This window comes from Marmota flaviventris, chromosome X (genome assembly GCF_047511675.1).
Source record: "Marmota flaviventris isolate mMarFla1 chromosome X, mMarFla1.hap1, whole genome shotgun sequence".
Classification (NCBI taxonomy): Eukaryota; Metazoa; Chordata; class Mammalia; order Rodentia; family Sciuridae; genus Marmota; species Marmota flaviventris.
Window position 1 is genome coordinate 74,270,195 of NC_092518.1, and position 25,970 is coordinate 74,296,164.

The following is a 25,970-nucleotide window of genomic DNA, read 5'->3' on the forward strand; positions in this document are numbered from 1 at the left end:
AAGGCCGGCCTGAGAAGTCAGGTGAAATGTATAAGGATTAGGATCCCTACAGCAGCCCCCGGAGGGGTGATGTGTGAAATTGTGAGAATAAAAGTGAAGCTGCAATGCAGATTACACAAGTTAAGAGATGTCAGGAATGTGAACTGTCAGCCAGGGAAAGCTACAAGAAGTGAGCAGAGCCAGGCTAAAGAAGAAGCCATGGGGGCTTCAGCCAGCAAAGCCAAAGGGGAAGGGCTGCCAAAGCCCACACCTCATTTGATCACCTTGTGTCCTGGATGCTGGACCAATAGCTACAGGGCACGCCTGCCTGGCTGATTTTCTGTCTTGCTTTGGTCCCATTTTTTCTTTGCCCCATTTCCTCCCTTTTGGAATGGCAGTGCTTACTCTGTGCCATTGTATTTTGGAAGCATGTAACTTTTGATTTATACTGGAGATCACAACTAGGACTTTGCTTTGAGTCTTGTAGGAGACTTTGGACTTGGACTTTTGAGCAATGCTGGAACTGTTAAAATATGGGAACTCTTGGATATGGACTTAATGTAGTTTTCAGTTTGAGATTGCCATGACATTTGAGGGTCTGGGGCAAAGTTTGGATCTAGAATGCCCTCAAAAGCTTATGATTGCAGCATGATTCCCAATATAACAAGGTTCAGAGGTGGGACTTTTAGGCTATGATGACAGCAATAACCTCCTCAGTGGGGTTAATCCATTTGATGGATTAGTAATTTGAATGCTTTACTGGGTGGTGACTGTGTGGGAAGGTGGAAATTGCTGAGGAAGGTATATCACTGGGGGTATAGCATTAGACTGTATCTTGTCCCAGGATTCTCTGCTGAGTATTCTTATAAAAGGGGAACATTTGAATACAGACATGCACACTAGGAGAGCACCATGCAAAAATGAAGACAGAGACTTCTACAAGCCAAGGGAATGCAAAAGATTGACAGAAAACCACCAAAAGCTAGGAGATGGATCTGGAACAGATTCTTTCTCACATCCCTCAGGATGTTTGAGGGATATATGAGTCAACACATTTTCATTGTTTAAACTACTTAGTCTGTGGTACTTTGTTGTTTGGATATCTAGTAAAGGAATAATACCAGTTTTGTTGTAGAGAAGTGATAATAGGTTGTTAGGAAGGAGTTCAGAGAGTTATATAGGTCAGGTTATCTAGTGCCTTGCAAGCCTTCACAAATGCCTTTACCAAAACTCAGTTTTGATAAATTTGGATAGATTCTGAAGATTAGAAGTTGGTGAGGGTTATACATTACTTCTTCCACAACCTTCTTACTATGTAGAATATTGAAATGAAAGTAATTACCTTCATTATTTTATCAAACTAAATTTTATGATGCATACAATTAATAGCAATGAGGGACAAAAACAGTCATATAGTTTCTTCTTATGAACCGGGTCAAGTACATGCTCCCTGATTTTTATGAACTCCTATAAGTTCTTTTCATGAAAGTTTCACCTGAAATAGCTTAATTTTATGGTAACAGATCATCCTAACTTCTGGTTGGGTCAAGAAAATCCTCCACATATTAGTTATTTTTGCTGTCTTACAAATTGCCCCAACTTGTTCTGGCTAAACACAACATTTATTATTATGGGTGACCATTTGGCAGGTGTAAACCACATGGTTGGGCATAGGGCCGCACAGTATCTGAGACCTAGATGGCACTCCAAAGGAAGCTGAGACATGGGTTGACTTGTCAAATTTTTATATGCTATTCAGGCAAGGGTGGAGGCACCTGTATAATATTCCTAGCCATTTTACTTTGTTTTGGTGGAGTGATGGGGACTGAGCCCAGGGCCTTGTTCATGTTAAGCACAGTTCTTCCACTCAGTTACACCACCAGCCACTTATTCTACATATTTGGAACATGATTTCACCAATTAAATATTTTTTCCTACACACCTTTTACTAATTTTTTAAAATATTTTTTTAGTTGTTGATGTACCTTTATTTTATTCATTTGCTTATATGTGGTGCTGGGAATTGAACCCAGTGCCTCACACATATGAGGCAAGCACTCTACCACTGAGCCACAACCCCAACTCCCTTTTACTTATGAATGAACTCTCTGTTGTAATGTTTTTTAACCTTGAGTTTTATGGATAGAATTCAGGTTAACTTATGGACTTTAGTGGGAAAAATACATCTTTATTTTGATCAATTTCCAACTAAATATAGTCAACGTGTCACAGTCTTTTTAACAAAAACAGCAACTTTGTCACTAACACAGAGCAAAGATATTTTCACATCACATTATAGCTGTTGATAGTATCTCAAAAGATCAATTATACTTATCCCTACTTCAAATTATGGTGGTTATTTGGCCTGTCCCTAGATTTTTTTTTTCTGGATTAGTAAGAACATGCATATAAAATTGATAGAATGTCCACATTGAGCTGAGGGTGTGGCCCAGTGGTAAAACACTTACGGAACATTTATGAGGCCCTGTGTTCAATATCTTGCACCACAAAAATGTATCCATATTAACCAGTGAATTTACAGTCTCAATGTGACCCCTACCAAATTCTAATGACTTTTTCCACAGAAATAGAAAAAAATCCTAAAATCCAAAGGAACCACAAAAGACTCTGAATATTTAAGTCAATATTGCCCAAAAAGCACAAAGATGGAAGCATTACACCAAGTGCTTTTATAACATATTGCAAGGGTATATGGTATGGTTTAGATATGAGGTGTCCCTCCAAATCTTGTGTGTGAGACAATGCAAGAAAGTTTAGAGGTGAAATGATCAGGTTATTAGAACCTTAATCTAATAAGCACATTAAACCACTGATGTGGATTAACTGAGTGATAACTGTAGGCAGGTGGGGTATGTTTGGAGGAGGTGGGTCGTTGGGGGCATGCTTTGGAGGTATATATTTTGTCAGTGGTGAGAGGAGTCTCTGTCTCTACTTCCTGGTTTCATGTTATGAGCTTCTTTCTTCTGCTACACTCTTCCACCATGATATTTTGTCTCACCTCTGGCCTAGAGTAATGGAATCACCCATCTATGGACTGAGAACTCTGAAGCCATCAGTCCCCAAATAAATTTTCCTCCTTCAATTGTTCTTATCAGGTCTTTTGGTTACATCTGTGAACAGCTGCCTAAAACACTAAGCATTTCTTTAGTTATTTTGGATCTTTTATTCTTCCATATGAATTTTAGGACTTTTTTTCTAGTTCTACCTGTCTACAGTTACCACCTTATCATGGGATGAATTTGCTGCTTGGATTAAGGCTCTCAGAAACCAATCATTTCACCTCTAAGCTTGCATTATTTCACAAGTGAGCTTTTGTGGGATACTTCAGACCTAAATCATAACATTCTTCCCTTGAACACCAAAAGCTCATGATTATCTCATAATGCAAAATACTTTTGGTCCATTTTCAATAGTCCCCATAGTCTCAACAGTTCCAAGAAACCTAAAAGTCCACATCCAAAGTCTCCTCTGAGACTCAAAGCAAACACTCAGAGTGAGCTCCTGTAAAAATAAAAAACAAGGTACATGTATCCAATATATAAAGGTACATAGTAAACATTTCCAGTCTAAAAGAGAGAAATTGGGGCATAGAAAGAAGGGATGGGACCAAAGCAAGATCAAAATCCACCTGGGCAAACAAGTCCTGTAGTTTCATATCCAGTGCCGCAGTCTGGCTGGGCACAAATCACAAGCCACTCAAGCAGGAACAAACTTTATTTCCGAACTCCCACAGCATTCCACGCACACTCCCCGGGAACTCTCCCGAATGCCACCCATGCGGCTCCTCCAGCCACACCACACACCAACCGGAACTCCCACCACCAGAACTTCAGGAATCCCCGCGAGAACTCAACCAGAACACAACGGGAACTCCGCGAGAACTCAAAAGTACTGGTAAAATGCTAGGCGCCATCCCAACTCAGCTGTGGCTCTCAACAATCCAGCATCTTGTGCACATGGCAATGTGATGTACTCTCCAAAGGGCTTATAGATCCACACCTTTGCCTTGCTGGTTGCAGTCCACATGGCCTCTCAGTTTTTGCAGCTTTCCTTGGCAGATGTTCCACGGTACTGGCTTTTTAAAATCTAAGGTATCTTCACTGTAGTTTCAGCTACCTCCTCACATCCCCTATCAGGGCCTTCTCACAAGGCTTCTGACCCTGTTACACTTTGCCTGGCCTCCTAGGTCTTCCTTTGAAATCCCAGTGTAAGCCTCCATGACCCCCTAACTCAAGCATCCTGAAATCCTGCAGAAACAGCACCACATGGTCGCCTCCAAGGTTTGCACTGCCATCTTGAGCAGTAGCCAAGCCTTCAGGGACCACGGCTGTGGCAACTCCAAGTGCCTGGTTGGCTGAGTATGGTGAAACAACCTCCTAGGCCCCTCTGTGCAAATGCGGTGCCCCATTGGTTTCTAATCAGAGGAATTTTTCTAATTGGTTCCCTTGAAACTGAGATGAGTGTGGTCTTGCCAATTCCATCCATGGAGGATGCCCTCCATCCATCTTTCTTATTGTCTCTGGGTAAAACCTTTAGTGTTTCTTTAGTGGTTGCAATGTTTTCAACAACCACGCTTTCCTTAGCCACAGTTTATTCTAATTAAATTGCACGTTTTCCAAATCTTTCTGCTCCTGATTATCACAATAAACTTGGCTAGAAACAACCAGCAATATCTATGCCACTGCCTGAATGCTGTACACCTAGAATTTTTTTTACCAGATTAATTAGTTCATCATTTTTAAATTCAACCTCACAGAAAGTCTCAGAATATGGGAAAAATGCAAACAACTTCTTAGCCAGAACACAACAGGAATAGCTTCTAGTTCAATTTCCAATAGAGTCTTTCTTCTCCTCTGAAACCTTATGAGTCCCATCTTCACTGTCGACTGTCTTATTGGCATTCTGGTCTTCTGAGCTCCCTCTAGAATTACCCATTAACCTCTGCTTACAACAATCTAAAGCTCTTCCAGCTCACATCACCAAATTTACAAAATTCCTCCCACAAATTCCAAAAAGCTCCAAAAGTTTCTAAACTACATGGTCAGATTAGTCACAGAAATGACCCACTTCTTGGTACCAATTTCTCTTTTAGTCAGCATTTTTGCTGCTGTGACCAAAAGAACTGATAAAGAATAATTAGAGAAGGAAAAGATTATTTGGGGGCTCACGTTTCAGAGGTCTCAGTCCATAAATGGCTAACTCCAGTCCTCAAGGTCTGAGATGAGGCAGAACATCATGGTGGAAGAGTGTGGTGGAGGAAAGCAGTTGGGAAGATGGCACGGGGGTGGGGGAGACTTCACTCACCAGGGACAAATGGTGGAATGGTGCCCCAAAGGCATGCCCCCACTGCCTTACATCCTCCAGCTACAACCTACCTGCCTATTAGTTACCACTCAGTTAATCATTCTCAGGGGGATTAGTTCACTGATTGGGTAAGGCTCTCATAACCCAATCATTTTACCTCTAAGCTTCTTGCATTTTCTCACACATGAGCTTTTGGGGAACACCTCAAATATAAATATGACTCTTGCATGAAGAGCAATGTAGGAGGCATCCCAATACCTGATCTCAAATTATACTACAGAACTATAGTAACAAAACAGCACAGTATTTGCATCAAAATAAACATGAAGAATAATATAATGGAATAGAAGATGCAGAGACAAAACCCACATAGATACTGTCATCTGATACTTGATGAAGGTGTGAAAAACACATATTGGGTAAAAGTTATCCTTTTTCACAAGTGGTGCTGGGAGAAATAAATATTCATAGGTAGAAGAATGAAACTATATCCCTATTTCCTTGCACAAAAGTCAAATCAAAGTAGATCAAAGATCTAGAAATTAGGCCAGAAACACTGCAACTACTCGAAGAAAACATAGGGTCAATACTTTAACATATTGGCATAGGCACCAACTTCCTTAGCAAGACTCCCAAAGTACAAGAAATAAGACCAAGAATCAGTAAGTGGGATGGCATCAAATTAAAAAGCATCTGTACAGGAAAAAAAAAAAGGTGAAGAGAAAGCCTACTGAATGGCAGAAAATATTTGCCAGCTACTCCTCCCACAGAGAATTAATATCTAGAATATATAAAGAACTCAAAGAACACTCCCCAAGAAAAATAAAGACAAATAGCCCAACTGATAAATGGGCAAAAGAACTAAACAGACATTTCTCAAAAAAAGAATTACAAATGGCAAATAAATATAAGATAAAAATATTCAGCACCCCTAGTAGTCAGAGAAATGCAAATCAAAACTACACTGAGATTTTATTTCACTCTAGATTAACCATCAAGAATACAAATACTAACATATGCTGGTGAGGATGTGAAAAAGGCACACTTGTACACTGTTGGTGGGACTGCAAATTAGAACAAACACTTTGGAAGGCAATATGGAGATTTCTCAGAAGACTAGGAATGGAACCATCATACGACCCAGCTATACCACTCCTTGGCATTTATCCAAAGGAACTGAACTCAGCATACTATAATGATAAGGCTTATTAATATTTATAACAGCATATTTCACGATAACCAGGTTATGGAACCAGCTGAGTTGCCTATGAGCAGATGAATGAATAAAGAAACCGTATTATATAGGAACAATGAAGTTCACTCATCCATAAAGAAGAATAAAATTATGAAATGTTCTGGTAAATGGATGGAACTGAAGAACATTATGCTAAGTGAAATATTTAAGACTCAGAAAGTTAAGGGTCAAATGTATTCTTTCATACGTGGAAGCTAGAACAAAATAAGGGAAAAAGGAAGGTGACACCATGAAAATAGAGGAGAGATCAATGGAGTAGAGGAAGGAAATGGAAGGAGAGGGAGAAGAGACAGGAAAAGGGAGGAATGATGGAATAAAATTGACCAAATTATGCTGTGTACATATATGAATATATCATTGTGATTATTCACCTTTATGTATATCTACAAAATATCCACTTAAAAATAAACACATAGAAGGAAGATCAGTAGAGGAATGGGAACATGGGGAGGGAACAGAGGAGGGAAAGTGGAAATACTGGATATTGAAGTGGAGCAAATTAAACTCTATGCCTGCATGAATATATCAAAATGAATCCCGCTATTATGTATAACTATAATGCATTAATAAAAACATTAAAATCTACAGACCATATTCCTTATGAATATAAATACAAAATTCTTCAACAAGGTAACAGTTCTATTCTTAGCTTGCTAAGACTTTTTTCCTGAGACTTTAAAAACAGATTTACTAAGATTTACACATGGGTATTGAATCATCAAGTGTTTTTCAGAATGAATTGATATCATATGATTTTTTTCTTTAGGCTGTTAACATAATGAATTACAAAGACTGGTTTTCAAATATTGGATCAGCTCTACATACTTTGAAGAAATTGGTTTTGGTATACATTTCTTTTTATACAGTACTGGTTTAAATTTGTTAATATTTTTATTTATTTATTTATTTATTATTTTAATTTTTTTAGTTGTCAGTGGACCTTTATTTTACTTATTTATATGCAGTGATGAGAATTAAACCTAGCATCTCACACATGCCAGACAAGCTCTCTACCACTGAGCCACAACCCCAGCCTCTCAATTTGTTAATATTTTGTTGACTGTTGTTGCATTTAATTACATAAAAGACATTTATGTATTTGCTTTCTTTATATGTGGTATAATCATAGAATGTATTATTTGGCCATAAATAATTAAATTTATATATATATATATATATATATATATATATATTACAACATGAATGATTCTTGAAAACATATGCTAAGTAATATAAGATAGTAAAAAAGACAATGTCTTATATAATTCCATTTATATTAAATGTCCTGGATAGAAAAAGCATTTGACAAAATATAGCATCCATTCATGTTCAAAACACTAGAAAAACAAGGGATAGAAAGAACATACCTCAACATTGTAAAAGCTATATTCACTAAACCCATGGCCAACATCATTCTAAATGGAAAAAAAAAATTGGAAGGATTCCCCCTAAAAACTGTAACAAGACAGGGATGACCTCGATCACCACTTCTATTCAACATAGTCTTTGAAATTCTAGCCAGAGCAATTAGACAGATGAAAGGAATTAAAGGGATATGACTTGGAAAAGAACTCAAACTGTCACTATTTGCCAACAACATAATTCTATATTTAGAAGACTCAAAAAACTCCACCAGAAAACTTCTAGAACTCATAAATGAATTCAGCAAAGTAGCAAGATATAAAATTAACACCCATAAATCAATTGCATTCTTGTACATAAGTGATGAATCCTCTGAAAGAGAAATTAAGAAAGCTATTCCATTCACAATAGCCTCAAAGAAAATAAAACAAAATCTAACAAAAGAGATGAAAGACCTCTACAATGAAATCTACAGAACACTAAAGAAAGAAATTGCAGAAGACCTTAGAAGATGGAAAGATCTCCTATGTTCCTGGATAGGCAGAATTAATATCATCAAAATGGCCATACTACAAAAGCACTATACAGATTTAATGCAAATCCTATTAAGGTTTCCATGATGTTCTTCACAGAAATAGAAAAGGCAGTCACGAAATTCATTTGAAAAATCAAGAGGCCCAGAATAGCCAAAGCAATCTTCAACAAGAAAAGTGAAGAGGAGGTATCATAATACCACAACTTAAATTATACTACAGAACTGTTGTAACAAAAACAGCATGATTTTGGCACCAAAACAGACACATAGACCAATGGTACAGAATAGAAGACACAGAGAAACCCATATAAATATGGTTATCTCATACTAGACAAAGGCTCCATAAACATTCATTGGTGAAAAGATAGCTAGCCTTTTCAACAAATGGTGCTGGGAAAACTAGAAATCCATATGTAACAAAATGAAATTAGACCCCTTTCTCTCACCCTGCAAAAAACTCAACTCAAAGTGGATCAAGGACCTAGGTCTTAGACCAGAGACAGTGCACTTATTAGAAGATAAAATAGGCCCAACTCTCCATCATGCCAGATTAGGAATTGAATTCCTCAGCAAGACTCCTAAAGCATAAGAAGTAAATCAAGAATTAATAAATGGGATAGTAACAAAATAAAAAGCTTCTTCATAGCAAAGGAAGCAATCAAGAATGTAAATAGGCTACAGAATGGGAGAAAATCTTTGCCACTTGTACCTCAGATAGAGCATTAATCTCCAGGATATATAAAGAACTCAAAAAACTTAACACCAAAAACAAACAAACAATCCAGTCAATAAATGGGTAAAGGAACTGAACAGACACTTATTAGGAGAAGAAATACAAATTATCAATAAATATATAAAAAATGTTCAACATCACTAGCACTTAGAGAAATGCAAATCAAAACTACAAAGTGAGATTTCATCTTACTCCAATCAGAATGGCAATTATCAAGAATACAAACAACAATAAATGTTGGTGAGGATGTGGGGGAAATGGTGCACTCATATATTGCTGATGGGACTGAAAATTGGTCAACCACTCTGGAAAGCAATATAGAGATTCCTCAGAAAATTTGGAATGGAACCACCATTTGACCCAGCTATACCACTCCTTGGTTTGTACCCAAAGGACTTAAATTCAGCATACTACGCTGACACAGCCACATCAATGTTCATAGCAGCTCAATTCACAATAGCTAAGTTATGGAATCAACCTAGGTGCCCTTCAATAGATGAATGGATAAAGAAAATATATATACACAATGGAATATTACTCAGCCATATAGAAGAATGAGATTGTGGCATTTGCAGGTAAATGGATGGAACTGGAGGCTATCACGCTAAGTCAAATAAGCCCATCCCCGCAAACCAAAGGCCAAATGTTCTCTGTGATGCTGATTCACAATAGGTGTGTGTGTTCCAGGGTGGAGGAGTGGAGGTTCAGTGGGTTGGACAGGGGGAAACACAGGAGGGGGGGAGAGAGGGGACGGGAATGGGAAAGACAGTAGAATGAATTGAACATAACTCTCCTTTGTTCATATATGAATTCATGACCTGTGTAACTCCACAAAAATGGGAATTGATACTCCATGTATGTATGATATGTCAAAACACATTCTACTGTCATGTATAACTAAAAAGAACAAATAAAAAAAAGAAATGTCCTGGATAGAGAAATCTATAGAAACAGAAGGTAAATTAATGGTTGTTTAGGGATAGGGATGAAAAGGGAATGATAATTAAATGGTATAGTTTCTGTTTGAAGTGAAGAAAATGTCCTAAAATTTACTGTGATGGTAGTTGCACATATCTATGAACATTTGAAAAATTATTTAATTATATACCTTAAAGGATGGATTGCATGATATTTGAATTTTTAATGTATTAATTGTAGTTGGACACAATACCTTTATTTTATTTTTATGTGGTGCTGAGGATCGATCCCAGTGTCCCACACTTGCTAGGTGAGCACAATACGGCTGAGCCACAACCCCAGCCCCAAATATTTGAATTATAACTCAAGAAATCCATTAAAAAAGAGAAAGTTGGATTCAGAGGTGTGACAGCAAGATGGCAGAATAGGAAGCACCAGATCTTACTTCTCCCAAAATAACAATACATGGATCAATTACCTTTAAAAAGCCAGTTAACAGGTCCCTGCATCCCAGGCCAACAGAGAGCCAAACACATTGAAACCTGAGAGAAAATTGTGACACTCACGGGGAGCCCCTTCTAGATAAGCAGGTGCAACTGGGAGAAAACACTCAACTCTCTAGTTCTTCCTAAGCAGGGAAGGAGAAAAATGGAACATACATTCAACATTCTGACCTTTTCAGGGGTTTCCAGAGGTACTAGTTTCTGTCTTACCTAAAGCTGAGTGCTGGCAAAAATGATAAGCCATGTTGGGGGCTGCTATAAACAAGGATCAATATGAACCTGGGGTAAGCAGTACCACACATAGACACTAGGTGGAGCTGCAGCGCTGCAGTTTATTAGGCCAGCAGAGAGGCTGCAGAACTAAAGATGGACACCAGGTGAGCACGTGAGTACAAAACAGCAAATCTCTTGAATTAGATTACATGCAAATCAGAGACAATGGATCCCTTGGAAAAGCTTGAGAAGTTTCCAGAATCTCCAGACAGACTGGAGAAAATCCTCCCTGCATGAGATCAGACTCCAAAGACTGAGAAGTGACTGATTTTTGAATGCTGAAGTCCCAACAGAAGATAATGAGGCATAAAAAAGAAGAGGGAGATAGGACCATTAAAAGAACAAACTAAAATTTGACAGAGATTGAATTAAATTTGGAAAGTGTTGCTATATTAACAACATTATCTGGAAACTGACTCTAAAGGAACAGAGATATATGAATTACCAGATAAATAATTTAAAATGACCATCATAAGGACGCTCAATATGAATTAAAAGAGAGCACAGCCAGCCAGCAAAACAGAATCAGGGCAATGATTCATGATAACAGAAACTATTCATCAGAACCAGATGGAAATTTGAGAACTGAATAATACAATAATTAAATATATTGTCTTTCCCCTTTCTTGAAGCACAATTAAAATTTGATGGATTCTAATTTATTTATTATTTTTTGTTGCTTGTGCTTTGGTGTCATGTATAGAAACCATGACCTGATCTAGAGGTAAGATTTATCTTTTATGTTGCCTTTGATGCGTTTAAGTGTTTCAGCATTTATATATATATTTGACTAATTTGACTAAATTTTATTAATGTGTGGGGTTTCATTTAATGTTTTTCATACAGATATGCAATTGTACTAGCATCATTTGTCAGAAGGATTGTTGTTTTTCCATTGAATTTTTTTGGTCTCCGTTAATCTATATGCTTGTCTTTACGCCAGTACCATACTGTCTTGATTCTGTAGGTTTGTAGTGAGTTTTAAAACCTGGAAATGTGAGTCCTCAACTTTGTTCTTTTCCAATATTATTTTGGGTTCATTGTATTTCCATATGAATTTTAGAGTCAGCTTGTTGGTTTCTTCCGAGAAGATACCTGGAAAATTTGACAGAGATTGAATTAAATTTGGAAAGTGTTGCTATATTAACAACATTAAGTCTGCTGATCCATGAACATGGGTTGTTGCATCTGTGTGCTGTTGCTGATATAACACAATTCCAAAATATAGTGACATAAAATAACCACAATTTGTTATTGTAGAGTATTGCAGTTCAGAAAGTTTAAAATGGGTTTCACTGGGCTGAAAACATGATGGGGAATAATCCATTACTTTGCCTTTTCTAGCTATTAGAAGATGCTTCCACTCCTCATGGTTCATTGCTCATGGGCCTTACTCCATTCTTCAAGCCAGAAGTGTAGCATCTTCTAATTCCTCTGTCTGACTCTTACACTTCTGCTTCCCTCTTATAAAGACACCTTGTGATCATATTTGGTCCACTCAGATATCCGGAACAATTTTCCCATCTCAAAATTTCTTAACTTATTCCTATCTATAGTGTTCCATTTTTATGTATGGCATCATATTTACAGGATTTTGAAATTGAGGTGTGGACATCTTTAGGGGTTGTATTAGTACATTTTAAATTACTGTGTTGTATTAATTACCATTTCATTGCTGGTGTGTTAGTCAGCTTTTTGTTGCTGCAGCCAAAATAACTGGCAAGAATAACAAGTGGAGGAGAAGTTCATTTTGACTTATAGTTTCAGAGTATTTAGTCCATGGTCTTCTGGCTCTAAGGCAGAGACATTATGGTGGAAGTATGTGGTGGAGGAAAGCAGCTCATGGCAGCCTGGAAGGAGAGAGAGAGAGAGGAAATGGAAAGGAAGGGAGGGGAGGGGAGGGGAGGGGAGGGGAGTGAAGGGAAGGAAGAGGAGAGAGAAAGGGGCCAGGGCTATGAACATAGTCCAGGCCATACCCTCAGGGACTACTTCATCCAACTAGGTCCCACCTCCCAGAAGTACATTCAGCTGTCAATGGATTATTCCACCAATGAGGTCAGAGCCCTCATGATCTAATCACTTCCCCATACCTCCACCTTTGAACATAAGAAAATTTGGGGGGCATTCCATATCCAAACCATAACATCTAGGGTAGGCTAACTTTATAAAGAAAAAAGTTTGTTTTATCTTGTTCTGGAGATTCAAGGGCACCACACTGGCATCACCTCAGCTCTGGTGAGGACCTCATGATGGATGGTTAAGTTTGTGCAAGAGGAAGAGATGAACTTGCCAGACAGGAAGGCAGAGACTGATTCAGGAGTTGGGCTCATGCTTGTAATAACCCCCTTTTGTAAGATCTCAGGGGTTCCATGAGAGCTACTTTAGTCCTTTCCAAGGGCAGTTCCTGTAAGGCTTTAACGATATATCTGTAGGCCTCATCTTTAATAAAGATTCCACCACCTGACATACTAGGGACAAAGCTTACAATACAGGAACCCTTGGGGGACACATTCAAATCATATTCAAATAATACAGAGGCCTACCACATATATTATTTTCCCTACCACAGATATGTTTCCAATTATTTAGAGAATTCCTTAATTTCTTTTCATAATATTTTATGGTTTTTAGAGAATAGGTTTTATATTTCTTTTGTTAAATCGATCCCTAAATATTTATTTTTGTTGCTTTTATAGATAGAATTGTTTTCTTCTCTTTTTTTATTTTCTCCATTTTTGCATCATTCACTGCTAATGTGTTGAAATAATTTATCCTTACATATTGGTCTCTTGTATTTTGCAATCTTGTTGAATTCACTTATAAGTGCTATTTTTTGATTTCTTAAATTTTTTTTCTATATAAGATCATACCATTATGAATAGAGATTGTTTGTTTCAAAACATGTTTCTTTTTTTATTTGTCAAACCTAATTTTCTGGCTACAGCTCCAGTACATTTTGAGTAGAAGTGGCACATACAGATACAGATATCCTGTCTTGTCCCAATCTTACCAGGGAAGCATCTAATTTTTCTTTTTGTTTTATTAGAGTTTTATCATTATACATCGTAGTTGTGTTCATCCCAACAGAGTCATACATGCATGGAAATTGATTTCAGTTCATGGTCCTGACTTTTCTCTCTTGTCTTCCCTTCCCTCTCCCATTCTCCTTCTTCTACTCTACTAGACTTCCTTTCATTTTTCTATTAGTTTGGATATGATTGGTTCTTTATGTAATCTTATCATTCTCCCACTCTTTCCTTTATTTTACTCTAGCTTCTGCATATGAGAGTAAACATTTGACATTTGAGTTTCTGAGTTTGGCTTAGTTCGTTTAGCATGATATTCTCCATTTCCATCCATTTACTTGCAAATGCCATAATTTCATTCTTAAATTTTCATCATTAAGCAGGATGTTAGCTGTGGGTTTTCATAGATATTCTTTATCAGGTTGAGGAAATTCCCTTCTATTCCTAATTTGTTGAGTGCTTCATGAAGGGGGGATAAATTCTGTCAAATCCCTTTTCTGCATCTGTCATCCTGATCATACAGTTTTTGTGCTTTACTTCTGTTGGTACAATATTGCATTAATTACTTTTCTGATGTTAAACTAACCTTGTATTACTTGGTCATGGTGTATAATTCTTTTCTATCTAGCTGGATTCATGTGCTAGTATTTTGTTGAGGAATTTTGTATCTGTATTCACTAGTGATAATGGTTTATCATTTTTCATTTTCTGCAAAAATTTGTTTGGCTTTGGTATTAGGATAATACTGGTCAGAAAGAATGAGTTACAAATTATTCTCTCCTTTTATTTTTAAGGAGATATTGCAAATAATTTATATTAATCCTTCTTTAAATTTTTGGTGGAATTTACCAATGAAGCTATCTGGACTTGGGTTTTTCTCTATGGCTAGTTTTAAATTCTGACTTAATGTCTTAATGTGCTATTCAGATTTTCAAGTTTTTTTTGAGTTAGTTTTGGTAGTCATCTTACTATGAATTTGTTCATTTCTTCTAGTTTATTGGCAGAGAGTTTTTTATAATATTCTCTAATTCTTTTTATTTTTATCACATCAGCAGTGATTTTTTTCCCTCTATAGTTCCTGATTTTTATATTTTATTTTTATTTTTTGGTATTGGAGATTGAACCCATGGGCACTTTACCACTGAGTCACATCCCCAGTTTTTTTTTTTTGTTTTTTGTTTTTTGAGACAGGATCTAAGTTGCTGAGGCTGGCCTCAAACTTGCAATCTTTCTGCCTTAGCCTCTGGAGTCACTGGGATTGCAGGTGTGCACCATTGCACACCTGTAGTTCCTGGTTTTACAAATTTGAGTCTCTTAAATTTTTGTCTTGATCACTTTAGTTAAATATCTATCAATTTTATCAGTCTTTCCAAAAATTACCTTTTTCTTCATTTTTAATTGTTTTTCTATTCTGTATGTCGTTTATTTCCACGTAATCTTTATTTAGTCTCTTCTATTTTCTTTATATTTAATATTCTTTCTTTTTCCAGTGTCTTAATATGGATGCATTATGATACTGGTTTGAGATTTTCTTTTTTTAGTGGATACATTTACACTATAAATTTTCCCCCATGAACTACTTTAGCTGTATCCCATAAATTTGGCATAATGTGTCTTTTCATTTCTTTTATCTTAAAGCATTTTCTAATTTCCTTTATAATGCTTTCTTTCAATAATTAAGATTATATTGTTTAATTTGCACATATTTGATAATTTTACACATTTATTCTGTTATTGTGTTACTCTTTTTTAAAATTAAAGAACATATTTTTAAGATTTCAATTCCTTTAAATTCACTGAGGGTTGTTTTATGGCCTAGAATATGGTCTATCCTAGAGAATATTCTATGTGTACTTGAGGTGAATATGTATTCTGCTGTTGTTGGATACAGTGTTATATAGATATCTGTTGGATCTAGGTGGTTTATAGTGTTCAAGTGTTCTGTTTTCTTGTTGAGCTTTTGTCTAGTTTTACCCATTTTTGAAAGTAGGATATTATAGTGTTCAACAATTATAATTCATCTTTTCTTTTTTTGCATGATACTGTGGATTGAACCTGGGTCTTGTGCATGTGAGGCAAGCACTGTACTAACTGAGCTATATCCCCAGCCCATAATCCATCTATTTTTAGTTTAAGTTCCATTATTTGTGCTGAGATATTGAAGTCTTTATCATTTAATTGTGCATTTATCCTTTCATTGCTATCAGATTTGGCTTTATCTAATTTAGTTACATCCACATATGTTTATAATTATTGTCTTTTCCTGGTGGATTGATCATTTGATTATTGTAAAATGGTCCTCTTTCCCCCTAGAGATGTTTTTGTTTGTTTAAAGTCTGCTTTTTTCTGGTATTAGTATCATTACTCCAGCTTTCACAAGGTTGCTGTTTGAATGATATCATCTTTTTCCATTACTTACTTTCAAGCTATATATATCTTTGAATCTAAAGAATGTCCCCTCTACAAAGCATGTAGTTGAACCTATTTTTGTCCAGTTTGACAATACTGCCTTTTGATTAGATTGTTTATTCTATCCATATTTACTCTTATGATTGATATATTTGGATTTTATCTGCCATTTGAAATTTTGTGTTCTTCAAGTTTGTGTTTTTGTTACTGTACTACTTTTTTATTGCTTTCTTTCACATTGTGTGAATATGTCTAATGTGACATTTTAGTTCCTTTAATAATCTATCAGAATCCACTTAGATTTATACTAATTTAGTTCAAGTGAGATATTGATACATTGCTCCTATATAGCTCTGTTTCCTTTTCTCCCTTTTTATGCTGTTGTTGTTATATTACATTCATGTTACAAACCCAAGAGGACATTGTTATATTTATTAGTTTACATAGTTTTGTGTTTATTAAAGAAGCTGAGAAAAGAAAGAATAAATATGTATTTATAAAATTTGTGATATTAACCTTCTTATTTGTGATTTCTGGTTGTCTTCACTTGTTCCTGTGGATTTCAGTTATAATCTAGTGTTATTTCCTTACTCCAGAGCAGCTTCTCTCCTACCCACCTCCTTAGGCTATTATCATATATGTTGCATTACTGTGCATAATAGATCAACAATATAATTATATGCAAATTGTTTTATATAGTTGCTTTTTTAAAAAAATTTTTTTTAGTTGTTGATGGACGCAATACCTTTATTTGTTTTTTTTTTTTTAATTTTTATGTGGTGCTGGGGATCGAACCCAGTGCCTCACGCATGCTAGGAAAGCCCTCTACCACAGAGCCACAACCCCCACCCTATAGTTGCTTTTTAATAGGTAAGATAGGAGAAGAAATTATTATTTATATTATCTTTTATAATTGCATAGTTGCCTTCATCAGTAATTTTTTTGGGGTGCATCTGGGGTCACTGGCTTTCAGCTTACTGTACTTACTTTAATATTTCTTATAAGATGTGCTTGCTGGAAATGAATTCTCAGTTTTCTTTATCTTGGAATGTATTTCCTATTCATTTGAAGGATAATTGTACTAAGATATGATTCTTGGTTGACAGATATTTTTCATTCAGCACTTTGAACATGTTATCTTTTACACTTTTGGCTTTCATTGTTTTGTATGAAAAGTCAGCTGTTAATCTTTTGGTTTCCAATGTGTCTGTTAAATTGGTTTTTTCTTGCAAGATTTTCTTTTGTTTTTCACATTCAGTGTTTTTACCACGATGTGTCTTGATATGAGCGATTTTTAACTTATCATATGTGGAATTTACTGAAACTCACTTGGAATTTGCTCTGAGTGCATTTTCATTTAAAGTTCACTTGGAGATTCCCTAAGATCAATCTGTCTTCAAGTTTTCTGATTCTTTTTGTCATATAAAACTATTGTTGAGCACCTCTGGTGAACTATTTATTTAGGCTATTGCACTTTTTTTTTTTTTGGTGGAGCTGGGGATTTGACCCAGGGCCTATTGTATATTTGACTCTAGAATTTTTACTTGAATCTTTTTTATGATTCTCTATTTGATGCCATGTTTTCATCATACCTCATTTCTTTAAGCATGATTCCTTTCTGTTCTTTAAACATATTCATAATCCTAACTTCAAAGTTTTATTCTGTTAAATACAACATGTGGTCACTTTCTAAGAAGTTTCTTTCCTGCTTTTTTTCCTGTATATGGGTCACTTTTCTTTGTTTTTTTTGTATGTCTCGTGATTTTTTTATTGAAAACTGGATATTTTGTTACTGGGTGGCACAAGGGAAGACTCTAGGCTATACTGCTTACTGCTCCACAAATATTAAGAGTCAAATTTGTAAGACATATCTGTTCAGTTCCTTAGCCCATTTATTTATTGGGTTATTTGTTTGGTGTTTTGTGAATTCTTTATATATCCTGAAAACTAATGCTCTATCTGAGACGTAGATGGCAAAGATTTTCTCCCATTCTGTAGGCTCTCTCTTTTTGTTCTTTTTTCCTTAATTTATTTTTAATTTTTTTATTGGTGTATTATACATAATAGATTTGTCACATATTCCTACATGCACAGGGGAAAGAAAATTTGCCCTTTTCCCCCCAAAGTTTGTTTTAAAAAATTGTTCTAATTAATTTCACATTACAATAGAATGCGTTTTGACACATTGTACACAAATGGCGCACAACTTCTCCTTCCTCTGGCTATACATATATAAAGAGTTCACACTGGTCATATTATCATACATGTATATGGGGTAATAATGTCTGTCTTATTCCACCATCCTTCCCACCCTCACATCTTCCCTCCCTCCCCTCTGACCAATCCAATGTTCCTACATTCTTCCCTATCCCCCACCATTATGGATCAGCATCCACTTAACAGAGAAAACATTCGGCCTTTGGTTTTCTGGGATTGGCTTATTTTGCTTAGCACAATATTCTCCAGCTCCATCAATTAACCTGCAAATGCCATAATTTCATTCTTCGTTAAGGCTGAGTAATATTCCATTGGAGATATATATATATATATATATATATATATATATATATATATATCACATTTTATTTATCCTTTCATTTGTTGAAGGATATCTAGGTTGGTCCCACAGTTTAGCTATTGTGAATTGAGCTGCTATAAACATTGATGTGGCTGCATCAATGTAGTAGGCTGATTTTAAGTCCTTTGGGTACAAATCAAGGAGTGGGATAGCTTGGTCAAATGGTGATTCCATTCCAAGTTTTCTGACGAATCTCTGTACTGCTTTCCAGAGTGGTTGCATCAATTTACAGTCCCACTAGCAATGTATGAGTGTACTTTTTCCCCCACATCCTTGTCAACACTTATTATTACTTGTATTCTTGATTATTGCCATTGTGACTGGAGTGAGATGAAATCTTAGAGTAGTTTTGATTTTCATTTCTCTAATTGCTAGAGATGTTGAACACTATTTTCATATGTTTGTTGATTGATTGTATATCTTCTGTGAAGTGTTTGTTAAGTTCCTTGCCCATTTATTGATTGGGTTACTTTTGGTGTTCAATTTTTCAAGTTCTCTATATATATCCTAGAAATTAATGACCTATCTGAGGTGTAGGTGGCAAAAATTTTCTCCCATTCTCTATGCTCTCTCTTCATATTCTTTATTGTTTCCTTTGCTGTGAAGAAGCTTTTTAGTTTTGTGTCATCTCATTTATTGATTCTTGATTTTACTTCTTACGTTTTAGGAGTCTTGTTGAGGAATTTGGTTCCTGAGTTGATAACGTTGGAATGTTTGGCCTACATTTTCTTCTAGTATGTGCAGGGTTTCTGGTCTAATTTCTAGGTCTTTGATTTACTTTGAGTTAAGTTTTGTGCTAGGTGAGAGATAGGAGTTAAAGTTCATTCTACTACATATGGATTTCCAGTTTTCCTAGCACCATTTGTTGAAGAGGCTATCTTTTCTCCAATACATGTGTTTGGTGCCTTTATCAAGTATAAGGTAACTATATTTTTGTGGGTTTGTCTAGGGGTTTGTCTCTATTCTGTTCCATTGGTCTTCTTGCCTATTTTCGTGCCAATACCATGTTGTTTTTGTTACTATAGCTCTGTAGTATAATTCTTAAATTATACTAGTCTGGTATTATGATGCCTCCTCCTTCATTTTTCTTGTTAAGGATTGCCTTGGCAATTCTGGGCCTCTTATTTTTCCAGATAAATTTCATGATTGCTTTCTCTATTTCTATTAAAAACATCATGAGATTATCCAACCAATAAGTGGGCAAAGGAACTGAGTGGGCACTTCTCAGAAGAAGAAATATGGCCAATAAATATATGAAAAATGTCCAACATCTCTAGCAATTAAAGAAATGCAAATTAAAACTACACTGAGTTCTCACTTTGACAGCACATATACTAAAATCAGAATGATACAGAGAATATTTGCATGGTCACTGTGCAAGGATGACATACACATTCATGAAGGATTCCGTATTCTTTTTTTACTTTATTTTTTTTATGTGATGCTGAGGATCGAACCCAGTGCCTTACATGTGCGAGGCAAGTGCTCTGCTGCTGAGCTATAACCCTAGCCCCACGAAGCATTCCATATTTAAAAACAAAACAAAAATACACTGATATTTCATGTCACTCTAGTCAGAGTGGCAATTATCAAGAATACAAGTAACAATAAGTGTTGGTGAGGATGTGGGGAAGAAGGTACATTAATAAATTGCTGGTGGGACTGCAGATTGGTGCAACCACTCTGGAAAGCAGTTTGGGGATTCCTCAGAAAATCTGGAATGGAACCACTATTTGACCCAAGTATCCCACTTCTTGGTCTATACCCAAAAGAGTAAACTTTAGTGACACAGCCACATGTTTATAGAAGCTCAATACATGATAGCCAAGCTATGGAATCAACCTAGATTCCCTTCAACAGATGAATGGATAAAGAAATTATGGTACATATATACAAGGGATTATTATTCAGCCATAAAGAAGAATGACTTTATGACACTTACAAGTAAATGGATGGACCTAGAGATTATCATACTAAGTTAAATAAGCCAGTCTCCCAAAACCAAAGGTTGAATGTTTTCTCTGATATGTGAAAGCTAACCCACAATAAAGAGGAGAGGGGAAGAATAGATATGCAGTAGATTAGACAAAGGGGAATGAAGGGAAGGCAGAAGGGATGGGAAAAGGAAGGACAGTGAAATGAATCCAAAATAATTTCCTATGCACTTATATCAATACATCATAGTGAATCCTACCATCATGTACATCCATAAGAATGGGGTGCATGGGCTGGGGTTGTGGCTTAGTGATAGAGCACTCACCTAATATGTGTGAGGCTCTGGGTTGGATCCTTAGCACCACATATAAGTAAATAAAATAAAGTTAAAAAAAAGGATGGGGTCCTAACTAGAATAAGATATATCCCATGCTTGTACAATTATATGGAAATGAATTCTACTGTCATATATAACTAAAAAGAATAAATAAAAATGTTAAAAATTTGTAGGAAAATATATTTTATTCAAAGCCAGCTTTGAAGGAAGGTAGCAGAAACTTTTTGCTTAAAAAAAAATCCTTCCATGTAGCTGGGATTATAGGTGTGTGCCATTGCACCCAGCTTCATTCTGTTTTATTTGTATCACTAAGGTCAGAGGGCACAGTCACCAGCATTTTCTCTCAATATGAGGAATCTATTCTCAGTTATAGAAGAGGCCCCAACTTCAGGCTGTTTCAATTTTAGGTAATACATTATACTAAGTCTGGATACTCATTTCCCATTGTATCTGTGGCTTCTCTTTGTTGCTTACTTGTTTAGTTGTTGATTAGCTTGGCTAGACTATTTTAGTGAAATGTTTTTCTGTGCAGTATGAAACCTTTGATGTTGCTGATCAGAAGGTGTAGTCTTGAGTACACCACCATCTCTCTGGAAAGACAGTGATTTCAGCAGGTTTGTCTTTAAATGCCAGTCTCTCTGGTCTATCTTGTGAGCTCAATACATCTGTTGATATCAAACCCAGTTGTTAGGCTGCTCTAATTTTTGGTTTATGTAATTTACTTCATGACCTAATCCAATTAATTTGAGCCTCTTTCAGGGACAGTATTTGATATTTGAAGTTTTTTCTGATCCCTGGGATATCTAATTGTAGCTTTGTCTATCCTTGGTTCAAGCTGGTAAATTGGCTGGTCTACACTTTATCTTGTTGTTTGCATGGAATTAACACTTCTGCTTAACTGCTTATTGCCAAAATAACTATTGTTTCTGAGAGTACTCTTAGGCTTGAACTTTCCCACATGCTGTTTCAAATAACATCAGTTCCTATGGGGAGAGGTTTGGAGCTCTTTGTTCATATAGGCTGCCTCTCTTCCCCTAGTAAAAATCTCTGAGCCATTCTCTGTTTGCTGGGTGCATGCAGTAGCTTCTGATCATATCAACTTGCTTTTCCTGCCATGTAGCCTCCTACAGCAAGGACAATTGGGGCTCCAATACACTAGGCCTGCCACACTGACATAGGCTTCTGTGAGGTGAAAAAAAAAGGATCCTCAATCACTCAGTGGTATTCATCAGAAATTTAGTTTCTTCAACTTGGAGAAAGAGAAGATGAAAAATCCTGGTGACCTGCATTTCCCAATGAAATATGGTAACATTTGATTTGGAGTTTAGAAGTGAGAAAGACCTTCTTGACCACATTCTTCTGGAATGGAACTTCAACTAACCCTTCTGGGAGATAGGGAAGGAGGAAATGGGTTTGACTGACCTGCAATAGATTCTTGTTCTTACTGAGTGTTAATAGATTTTCTTGAAGAAATATTTCTGCATTTGTTGTTTGCCCTTAGGAAAATTTCCAGGGACTTCAAATGATTATTTAAAAATGATCTTTACCAGTTCTTTCTCTACTTTCATCTTTAATAAAACACTTCTTTGTGTGAGCAATTTTATGGTTTCTTGGATCAAGTACCATTCAGTTCATGAAAACAAATTTGTGCTGTATAGTTACTTTGTGCCCCATGATCAGGTGTTCAGTCTCTATCAGGACCAAGTAGTAAATCAGTAGCCATTTCTCAGATGGGGAAAGGTTATCAACAGAGGAGAAAGCATGTTCTTACCCATGAACCATAGTGATCTTCACATGATTTCCTATTGGGTTTTTCCATGTGTATTAGTCAGATTTTGTTGTTGTGACCAAAATACCTGACAAGAACATTTAGAGGAGGAAAAGTTTATTTTGGGCTCATGGTATCAGAGGTTCAGTCCATAGTCAGCTGATTCCATTGCTATGGGCCTGAAGTAAGGCAGAACATCATGGTAGATGGGCATGGCAGAAGGGTTTGGCAAAAGAAATCTACTCAGCTCATGGTGGCTAGGAGGCAGAAAGAGTGAAGTAGGAACCAGGGGAACAAGATATCCCCAAGGACATGTCCTTAGTGACCTACCTCCCCCAGCCATGCCTCACCTGCCTACAGTTACCACCAAGTTATCCATTCAAACTAGGATGGATTAATTAGGTTACAACACTCAAAATCTAATAATTTCACATCTGAACATTCCTGTATTAACACAGGAGCTCTTGGGGGTCACCTTATATCCAAAACACAACACCAGGGGATTTGTATGGTTTCTTTGCCTGCAATAGAAATGATTTGTTTAAAAAAGTATAGTGCTTTTAAAAAATGTCTTTAATTAATTAATTTTTAATGTGGTGCTGAGGATTGAACCCAGTGCCTCACACATGCTAGGCAAGCATTCTACTACTTAGTTACAACCCCAGTGTCTCAACATGACTTTTGAGTAGCATTGGGTCTGTTCAGTCATAAAACCTAAGTGACATATAAGTTTGTGATAGAGTTACCTTCAAAATCCAAAGAGTCTTGCCAAGTATTTTGTCCTTTTTCCTCATGGATTGTATAAATGCAGGGATTTGTATCTCATAAGTAATATGCACACATGTATAAATGTATAAATGCAGGGACTTATATCTCATAAGTAATATGCACACATATCCCATACCATTTGACCTCTTACAGACTTCAGCAATATGGCAAGCCATTGAACTTTGCCTATTCCCTGGCATACATATGACTTACTAATGTATTTAAGGTGCTTGCTATTTCCTGTTTGCAGAATTCACTTACCACATTAGCATCGATGTAATGAACCAATGTGATGCTTTTTGGGATATCAAGAAAATCAAATATCCTCTGGACTATGATAGTGATCAGAAGACCTGATGTAGAAATGAGGAAATAATAAAGGTATACTATTATCCTATTGTCCCAACTCTGTCAATATAGTCTGTCTCTGAATTTTGCTTATTAATTAAAACAGAAAAGAATGCATTTTTTCAGTTCAATAACTGTGTACTAACGGAGATGCCACATATAGAAAGCTAGCTGGAACTGGTATCATTCAATCAAGTTTGTGATTACTCACTCTAATTTTTCATAAACCTTCTGGCTGGCAGTGCCCAAGTAAGTGAATTAAACAGGGATTTGATAGAAATTGCCTTTAGAGCACCTCTGAATTTTTGATAAGGCATTGATTTCTGAAGGTGCCCCAGGGACAGAATATGGTTTTTGATTGGCTATCATAGCAGGGGTAGGTCAGTTGCAGGGGTTTCCTCTTAAATTTTCCTATAATACTTTCCCTCACACTATGGATCAGATAATGAATTTGGAAATTCTTTTTTTCTTCTTGTGCTGTTGGGGATCAAACCTAAGTCTCACACATACTAGGCAAGAGGTCTACCACTGAACTTCATCCCTATTTCTCATTTTGGAATTATGCCAATTAAAAAATAAGTTTATTCCTACAACAGATGATTATTCTTGAGAAATAACCATAGGATGTGTCCTTAGTCCTGCTTTAAGACATATTCAGACAAAGGCTCTATAATCTATATTCCACAGGACCCTATTCTGGTAGGTGTTTAGGGATCAGCATATATTCAGAGCTATTTTCTAATAGTTTCTAGGAGGTCTGAGTTGTTCTCTTTCCCTAGTACAATTTTCTTGATAAATTGCCCCAAGACCTTCAAGGGAAGATTTGGTACATACCTAATGGCTACACTGTAAGGTCCTTCCCTTGATCAAAGGTCCTCCAGAGTAAGAGAACCAATAGGCCAGATAGACAGATAGATAGAGGCCAAAGACCCAAGAATCTGGGGTCTATCAGTATAAGTTGTAAAGTCCAAAGGCCAGAAAAGCTTGAGTTACTATGCCCAACAGTCTGAGAATATAGGTATTACATTTCCATAAGTTACAGATAGAGAGAGAGAGAGTGTGAAAGAGCATGTGAAAGAGTGTAAATTCATGTTTCCTATGTCTTTTTGTTCTAGCCAGGCTCTCAGCCAATTGGATGGCATCTACCCATATCTGGATGAGGGTAGATTTTTAATAGTCCACTGATTCAAATGACAATCTCTTTTCTGGAAATAACCTGAAAAATAATGCTATATCAGCTATTGGGTTATCCCTTAATACAGGAATGTCCATGCCTAAAATTGACTATTGAAATGTGTCAATATGACTAATCATATATTTTATTTCTAGAGATCTTATGATCAATTAACCATTGCCACAGATTCTTGTGGAATGAAACACCCAGATTAACATTCTCTCTCTATGTATTTAATGTGGTGTTGGTTCCAATCTTGTCTACCAGCCAGTGACTACTTTGGGAATCCATTTTTTTCCCATTTGGGATCAGGGAACCCAATTCCTTTGTAGTCATTCTACTGTGCAATATTAACCTCATCATCTCTGACCTTCAGAGTATGGCCACTGTACTCTTCAAGAATATAGGTGCTTCCCTTACCAATGCATATTTTTTTACTAATGAAAAAATTAAAGCAATCAGAAAGGAACAGAATATAAATAGAAAAATGGCAAGAACAGACAAGTTGTTTTTCAGGACTCTTCAGACATATTTTGCTAATCTGTACCTACTCACTATCAAATACCTAGGTATCCATTTCTATATATATATATATATATATATATATATATATATATATATATATATATATGTATTTCTTACAAAAGGGATATTATCCTATAAAACTACAAGGAAACCATCACTATTGAGAAATTAATACTGATATATCATTACTATCTAATCATCAAACCCCATTCAAATTCT

The 25,970-nt window shown here is 36.1% G+C and overlaps 1 non-coding gene across 1 annotated transcript; it reads left to right on the forward strand.

The window, feature by feature from the left end:
- The first annotated feature begins 20,206 nt into the window (after positions 1-20,206).
- On the forward strand, positions 20,207-20,313 carry LOC114092360 (U6 spliceosomal RNA). The gene has a single exon (XR_003582691.1). It is a non-coding gene; the product is annotated as a U6 spliceosomal RNA (small nuclear RNA).
- Positions 20,314-25,970: the final 5,657 nt, after the last annotated feature.